The sequence below is a fragment of the Equus quagga genome, unplaced genomic scaffold (assembly GCF_021613505.1).
Source record: "Equus quagga isolate Etosha38 unplaced genomic scaffold, UCLA_HA_Equagga_1.0 HiC_scaffold_3973_RagTag, whole genome shotgun sequence".
NCBI classification, from domain to species: Eukaryota; Metazoa; Chordata; class Mammalia; order Perissodactyla; family Equidae; genus Equus; species Equus quagga.
The window spans coordinates 1-7708 of NW_025793701.1; positions in this window are offsets into that span (position 1 = coordinate 1).

Here is a 7708-nt window from a genome sequence, read left to right on the forward strand (position 1 = left end):
TTTTTTGTTAGAAAGAGATTGGTAAATCTTTTATGGTACACAGTTTTATGTTCATTAGTGTTTAAAGGATTAAATCTTGGAGTGATTTCCTACGTAGAAATGTTAAAACTAAAAGTTACTTAAAAGTAATGATCAAACATAGGAAAATATGGCATATATAAATGTCTCTCCTTATTTTATTTTATTTTTGAGGAAGATTGGCCCTGAGCTAACATCCGTGCCCATCTTCCTCTATTTTATATGTGGGCCGCCTGCCACAGCATGGCTTCATAAGCAGTGCATAGGTCCATGACCAGGATCCAAACTGGCGAATCCCAGGCCGCCAAAGCGGAGCATGTGGACTCCACTGCTATGCCACTGGGCCTGCCCCAGTCTCCCCTTATTTCAAGTGAAGAATACAGGGGAATGTTTTTTCCTTTTTTTAAGGAAGATTAGCCCTGAGCTACCTACTGCCAATCCTCCTCTTTTTGCTGAGGAAGGCTGGCCCTGAGCTAACATCCGTGCCCATCTCCCTCCACTTTATATGTGGGACGCCTACCACAGCGTGGTGTGCCAGGCGGTGCCATGTCTGCACCCGTGCCACCAAAGCGGAACGTGAGCACTTAAGCGCTGGGCTACCAGGCTGCTCCCTGCATGGGAATGTTTAAAAAGTTTGTAAGAGAGGACAGTAACTTAAGACAACTTCCTGCCCCCGTGCCCTGCCCCACTCCTGCTCTTCCTCCAGCCACTCTCGAATGACCAGTTTTGCTCACTGCTTCATCATCCTGTTAGTGTTTCTTTATATAAAAACAAGCTAGTGCGAATTCCTATTTTTGTCCCTCAAGTGTGTGCTTGTAATGAGTGGCCAGGGTTTGATGCTGATGCTGTTTGATGACTGAACACTTAAGCCTCACCCTCCCTTTTACCCTGGGCCTTCTTCCCTGGACAGGCTGATGAGAAAGCCTGGAGGCTCCTGCACTGTGGGCTGCTGCTTGTGGGGCAGCTCCTCCTGGGCGCTGTGATGCCCTGTGCTGCACTGTTGACCCCACCAAGCCCAGGTTCTAACTGCAGAGGACACTGAGTTGCCGGTTTTGGGAATTCCTATCCTCTGAGAGCAGGAGTCCGGGAATCCGGCCCTCCTTAATGTGATGTTCTGTCAGTGTCTTGGGTGGCATCTGTCTGTGTGTTGAGAGTGAAGGAGAGACTGAGGCTGGAGTCACCTTGACATTAGGGGGAGTCTGTGGTTATGAGGATGATTGTACCCTGTCACTGAGCTGAGCCCATCCGATGGTCACTCCTTCAAGAGCAATTATTTCAGAGAGAAAGAAGGGCCAGCAAAGTGCAGCCAGTAGGAAGCAAGATTCCAGAGGGCTCCCCAGGGCCCCTAAGTCACTCTCCTGCTGCTCCCAGCCCTGTACCTGTTGCAACAAAGATCCCAACCCTCTGGGTTATAGTGGACCACACCACAGTCTGAGTTTGGCCCAGTGAAGAGATTAATTCAACCCAACTTAAGCCCAGGCACCTGAAGGTCTGTAAAGCAACCAGTTGTCTTGCCCCTTTGTGGGAAGAGAACTCTGGAAATCTCTTGACTTGGAGATCCCCAAAATAGAAGTCAGAGACACACTTGTATGTACACTAAGAGGTCTACAATAGCAGGACACTCGTCATCCCCCCTTGGGGTTCTGCCACTACTGATAGTGACCATGGCACTTCTCAGAGGATCCAGTGCTGTGCTCCCCAACAAGGCATTCGATGGAAGTTTCCCCTCCCCTGTGGGTCTCAGGCTCCTAGAGCACAGACGGGCTTCCTGAGATCAGTTGAAGTCATGGCACAACTAGAAGGACCTACGACTAGAATATACAACCGTGTATTGGGGGCTTCTGGGAGAAGAAGAAGAAGAAAAGATTGGCAACAGATGTTAGCTCAGGGCCAATCTTGAAAAAAACGTAACTTGAAGTCAGTTGAATGAGAGGTGTCCTGTTTCAGTAAAAAAGGGCTGACTTGTAATGTCTGTCTTCATCCTTTTTTTAAAAGACTGCATTTTTTTAGAGCAGTTTTAGGTTCACAGAAAAATTGATTATAATTTAGCATTTCCACATAACCCTTCTCTCTGCATCCGCACAGTTTGCACTTTTTCACCTGGGGTATCACTGTGGTACATTTCTTAGAATTTCCAAGCCCATATGGACGCATTACAGTGCACGGTGCACATTAGCATTGACTCTGTGTTACACACTGTGTGGGTTTTCGCAAATGTGTAATGATGTGTCCCCATCATTTCTGTATCATGGAGTGTAGTTTCACTTCCCTAAAACTCCCCTGTGCTCCACCTATCCCTCCCTCCAACCTCCAAATCCTTCCCACGTAAAGATCTTTCTAGTGCCTCATACTTTTGCCTTTTCCAGAATGTGGTACTTGGAATCATACACTCCATAGCCTTGTCACATTGGCTTCTTTACTTAATAATAGATTTTTAAGGTCCCTCCATGTGTTTCCATGGCTAGATTGATACCTCATTTCTTTTTATCATTGGACGGTGTTTCATTGTTTGGATGCACCACTGATCGACTGTTCGATACTTGTAGGACATCTTGTTGAAAATTCTAACTCTTCTCAATTATGAATAAAGTGCTTCTAAACATTCTTATGTAGGTTTTGTGCGAACATAAGGTTTCAGCTCATTTGGGAAAATACCACGGACCGTGATTGTTGGCTCTTACTCTATGTAGTGACAGTGTGTTTTATTCTGAAAGGAGGTTCCTGTCTTGCAGTGTGGGTGTTCCCAATCTCGTTTCCACCCGCGATGAACTAGGATTCCCTGTGGCTTTGCATCTTCATTGATGTTTGCTGTTCTGAATGTTTTGACTTTTACCCATTTAATAAGTGTTTCGAGATCCCCATTGTTGTTTTCTTTGCAATTTCCTAATGACATTTGATGTGGAGCACGTTTCATATTGCTTATTTCCCATGTAGATCTCTCCTTCAGTGAGCTGTCTACAGATCTTTTGCCCATTTTTAATTGCATTTCTTTCCTCTGACTATTATGGTTTAAGAATTCTTTGCATATTCCAGATACCAATCATTTATCAATAAATGTTCTATAGAGATTTTCTCTTACTCTGAATTGTGTTGATCTTGTCTTTACACCATCTTTTTCAGAGAAGGAGTTTTCGTTTTACTTAAGATTGTAAAATCTTTGGGGTTTTTTTTGTGGACCTTGCTTTTTGGTTTTCTATCTGAAAATTCATCAACAAACACAAGGTCATCCAGATTTTCTTCTGTGTTATCATGGAGGAGTTTATTCTTTTGGCAATTTACATTTAGATCTGTGATGTGTTTTGACTTAATTTTCATGAAAAGTGTGAGGCCTGTGTCTCCATTTGTTTTGTGTGTGTGTATTTGCACGTGGATATCCATTAGTTCTCCCACTGTTTGTTTAAAATACTTTCTTTTTCATTTGAATCTCCTTTTCTTCTCCGTCAAAGATCAGTTGAGTCTATTCCTGAGGGTCTAGAAGGAAAGCAAACTTGCTGTACTCTCTTATTAATCCCAGGAGTCGTTTCTGTCATTGTGAGTTCTTCCAGTTGTTGCATAGAGACAGTCATATCATATGGAGCAAACACCGAGAATTCAGCTACAGGATTTGTGAAGATGTTCTTTCTCAAGAAGTGGAAGTTCCCCTCTATTACTAGTTTATCGTAAATGGATGTTGCATTGTATCAAATCTTGTTTTATATTCCTTTCCCCTCCTTTCCTTTCTGATATTAGTAATTTCTGTCTTCCCTCTTCTCTTTGTTATTTTGACTGGATATTTCTCAATTTTATTGGTCTTGTGAAACAATCAGCTTTTTTCTTTTCATTTTCTCCATTGATTTCCCACAATGACATTCGTTTCCTTTCTAATTTTTATTATTTCTTTTATTGTGCTTGCTTTGGGTTTAACTTGCTCTTCTTTTTATTCTTTGCTAAGGTACATGCTTGCATTAGTGATTAGAGATCTTTGATTTTTCCAGTGTATTTGTTTGATGGCTTAAATTTCCCCCTGGATGCTGCTTTCACTACATCCAAGAACCTTTGCTGTGTTGTGTTTTCATGTTTTTAATTCAAAATAATTTTTCCTTTTTCTTGAGACTTCTAGTTTGCTACTATGTATTATTTAGAAGTGTATTTTTGAGTCACTGCGTATGAGGGGGTTTTCCAACTATTGCTGGTATTGCCTTCTAGAGGAATGCCTATGTGATGTGAGAGCCTATTTTGGATGATTTCTGTTCTTTCAAATTTGTTAAGGTGTGCTTTATGTCCCAGAATGTAGTTTGTTTTGGTGAATGTTCCATGTGAACCTGAGAAGAATGTATATTCTGCTGTTCTGTGAAGTATTCCACAGATTACAATGAAACCCAGCAGTTTCGCAGTGCTGTATATTGCACCTCTGTCCTTCCTCACTTCCTGCCTACTGAAATGTCTAATTCCCGAGGAGGAGGTGTTGACTTCTACAGCTGTGGTACTGGATCTGTCTGTTTCTCCTGCATTCGATCAGTTCCTCCCTGAGGTGTGTTGCCCCTCTGTTGTTAGGCAGCTGCACATGCAGCGTTGCTGTGCCTTCTCAGAGAATAGGCCCCTTTATCAGTACCTACTACCCCTCTATCTCTGCATCTTCCTCAGTTTGAAATCTGCATTGTCTATGATGTCTATTCCTCTGGCCACTTCCTTTGGATTCGTGTTGGCATGGTCTGTTTTTCTCCATCCCTTTACCCTCCATCTCTCTCTGACTTTATACTTAGAGTGGGTTTCTTGTAGACAGCATACAGTGGAATTTTTTGAACTCTGTTACTGTGTCTTTCCGTTGTAATGAGACCATTGATGATTAAAGTGGTTAATGATTCAGTTGGATTAATATTTACCAAAATTTTAGTTTTTCCACTTTTACCCTTGTTTGTTTTTGTCTTCCACCATTTTGCCACCTTCTCTGGCTAAAATTGAGAATTTACTGTAATTGTTTTTTTCCCTCTCTTAGCATATCAGTTACACATTGCTTAAAAAACACATTTTAGTGGGTGCCCTTGAGTTTTCAGCATACATTTACCACTAACCCACCCCTCTGCCAAGTGACACTGTGCCACTTCACCATGTGCAAGTACCTCTTAACACCCTGTCCCCAATTTTCCTTTCCCTGTGCCTTGTCACATTGCTGTCATTTATTTCTCTTGTCCATAAGCTTCTCATTCCCAAATTCATTCTTCCTAACGTTAGTTTAAACAAAGTGTCATCTGTTGTATTAATTATAAGAAACATAAAAGATATGTCCCCTCCTTTTTGCTTCTTCTAATCCCCTACCTTTATCATTTACATTCTTTCTGATATACTTTCCCACAATTTCATTCCAAGTATGTGTACTTGGGACGAATTTCCTCAAATTTTGTCTCAGAAAGTCCTTATTTCTTCTTTGTACTGAAGGATAATTTTGCTTGACCGAATTCTAGGCAAGTGAGTTTTATTTTGAACACTCTAATTCTTTCAGTCTCCTCTGCTCTTGTTGCATGGTTTTTGAGAAGTGGTCCAATTTAATTCAAATCTTTGTTTCTTTCTGTCGAAGGTGTGTTTCTTCTCTGGCACTTTTTAGCACATTCTCTGTCTGTGATGTTTCTCTAGTTTCCGTGTGATATCCTTGTGTGTGCACTTTTGTACTTTATCATGTTTAGTGTTTATGAGCCTCCTGGATGGACAGTGTGCTGGCTATCATTAACTTTAGGGGAATTTGGTGACTATTACTTCATGTTTTCTTCTGTCTCTTTTCCTCCAGGTATTCCCATTATCTGCATTTTAAGCCTTCATTTAAACAGGGTTGTCCTAGGCTTCGTGGAAATTGTGTCCTGTCTGTTTTGTTATTTTTCCTTTGCATTATATTCTGGTGAAATAGACATTTTTCTTTTTTTTTAGTACAGGGCTTATTAAGAACAGACTATGTGAGGCATATTTCAAAACGCCATCTTTTGTTTTGTCTTTCCCAAGTTTGGAGACTCTGGTTTGTCCTATGACCTCAAGGCTCTCCTGGATCTAAGAAAGGTTGTTCATGTCAAGTTTATTCATTTTCTTCTTGTGAGATCAAGAACGACAGCTTCTAAGCTCCTTAGGTGCAGGATCAGAAGTCAGCAGGGCATCATCGAGAGTGGCTGGTGGGAAACACTTCCTCTTGAAGTTGGAGAAAGGGAATTTTATGTTGTTTTGGAGGAAACCGCTGTTAAATCCCTCATGTATTTTATAATCATGGGCAAATATAACATCAAACCATTGTGGACTTCAAGGAACTCCGTTGCAATCTGCAGCTCTTCTTTTTTGTCTTCAAAGATTGGCACCTGAGCTAACATCTGTTGGCAATCTACTTGTGGGTTCTTTTTCTGCTTTTTCTCCCCCAATCCCCCCAGTACATAGTTGTATATTATAGTGGTGGCTGCCTCTGGTTGTGCTATGTGGAACACTGCCTCAGCATGGCCTAACAAGCGGTGCCATGTCCGCACCCAGGATCCAAACCAGTGAAACCCTCGCCTGCCAAAGTAGAGTGCGCGAACTTAACCACTCAGCCACGGGGCCGGCCCCAATCTGCAGCTCTTAACCTACCCCTCAAGGGGAGCAAAGCTCAGGGTACACTGTTAGCATTTGACCAGAAAGAGCTCTTATGGCACATTATCATCTCACAATGTATTGTAAAATTAGTGAGAAGTAGCTTTGAGACCCATAAGTAAAGTTATCTTATGGTCTTTTTTTTTCTTCTTTGCTTTTTTTTCTGCTTTATCGCCCCAGATCCCCCCATACATAGTTGTATATCCTAATTGTGGGTCCCTCTAGTTGTGGCATTGGCCTAAGTTTTCATGGCTTCTTCCTTGTGCCTGAGCTCTCAGTTCATAATAATTCCACCCCATGAAATCATCCAGAGTGAGAAAGGTACAACTGAGTCTATGATACATGCTACACAAGTTAAAAGCAGCGTCTCACCACAAGAATATTTCCTTTCAGCCAGCTGCATCTGATTACCTGTAATGGCATGGAGTAGTTTAGGACAATGTGGGCAGCTGGGCTTGGTCAAAGTGTGATTTCACAGGCCTCTTGGACTCTCAGTTTGGTGATGGGACCAGACCAAAAAGCTTCCAGTTGTTCACTATGTTTTTTTTTTTTTTTTAAAGATTTTATTTTTTCCTTTTTCTCCCCAAAGCCCCCCAGTACATAGTTGTGCATTCTTCGTTGTGGGTTCCTCTAGTTGTGGCATGTGGGACGCTGCCCCAGCGTGGCTTGACGAACAGTGCCATGTCCGCGCCCAGGATTCGAACCGTCGAAACACTGGGCCGCCTGCAGCGGAGCGCGCGAACCCAACCACTCGGCCACGGGGCCAGCCCCTGTTCACTATGTTTTTATTCACTGAAACGTCCCATAGTATTCACCCTCTGCCTCATGGAGTGCTGTAACTGGTGGGTAATATGAAAGAAGATGAAAGAACTTCTCTTATGAAGAATCATTGGTCCACAAATGATATTTGTTTCATTTGTATAGTATTTCTGTCAATTCCCAAAATGTTCTGGAACTTGTTATTAGAGAGAAATCAGATGTAATGTCATCACAGTAAAATGTAAATATTTCCATGTGTTCATAACATTGTTAAATTGATGAGCAAGTGTGTACAGAAAAAAGGGACTTTGTGATGATCACAACATAGAATGAATGTTTGGACATAAGAATC